Raw genomic sequence first — 960 nt, forward strand, 5'->3', positions numbered from 1 at the left:
TTTCCATAAATTTATTGGGAAATTATGAAAAAGCCGTGGGAGTGGAAAACGTCTGAATCTGAATTTTTAAGTTGCTAAACTGGGTGCGACACTAAAAAAATATTGTTTAAGGAAAAACAACAGCAACAACACGATTTAAAGATGCTAATAAACCATAGGAAAATTAACAAAAAAAAACAATTATTAAAAAATAATAAAGAAAAAAAAATTTACTTGTGCGTCGGCCGGGAATCGAACCCGGATCAACTGCTTGGAAGGCAACTATGCTGACCATTACACCACCGACGCCCATATGAAGGGGGTGAGAAAATAACCGAACAAAAACTAAAAGAGATAAGAAAGTGAAAGAGGGGAAGAATTTACTTTGCTGGAAGAATTTCGGCTTGAGCTGTACTAATCAAATTTCAAGTCTAAAAATAGAACAAGTTGTCTTTACTAATTGCTCAAGACAATATTAATTAATAAATGATTTGAGTAGCACACTTGAGTTTGCATCTGAACAAAACCTTCACACATTTCATGGTATTCCATTATAAATTGGCAAAATCTTAAAAATTTATGGGCTGCCGTAAGATAAATAAAATGATATTTATGATGATTGCTTATTTGCTTTGAGAGTAATTGGTGGAATTTGTTTGCCCAGCACCACCGAGAGTGTGGAAACGGTGTGGAAACCTCTTCAACCTCCATGTAGGTGTTGCGTAGGTGTCAGAGGTCAATGGGTTTTCTGTTCGACAGAGACCGCCTGTGGACAAAGTTGCTCAACGGCTCCAAATGCCAAGCGAACAGGCGGAAAACGACGAGTTTTCTGTGCGAAAAAAAGCCTCTGCCTCTGCTGCCTGCCAGACTTTGTTTTTGACAAACTTATTAAAAAAGTTTCTGCCAGTTGGCAAATATCATAATCATCTGCATTTCAGATAGTACGGAGTTGATTCCCCTCCCGCCTTTCCACGGCTCATC

General features: G+C 38.0%; 1 non-coding gene across 1 annotated transcript; it reads right to left on the minus strand.

Moving 5' to 3' along the window:
- Positions 1-216: 216 nt before the first annotated feature.
- Positions 217-288, minus strand: TRNAG-UCC (transfer RNA glycine (anticodon UCC)). The gene has a single exon. It is a non-coding gene; the product is annotated as a tRNA-Gly (tRNA).
- Between the last annotated feature and the right edge of the window lie 672 nt (positions 289-960).

This window comes from Drosophila takahashii, chromosome 2R (genome assembly GCF_030179915.1).
Source record: "Drosophila takahashii strain IR98-3 E-12201 chromosome 2R, DtakHiC1v2, whole genome shotgun sequence".
Lineage (NCBI taxonomy): Eukaryota > Metazoa > Arthropoda > Insecta > Diptera > Drosophilidae > Drosophila > Drosophila takahashii.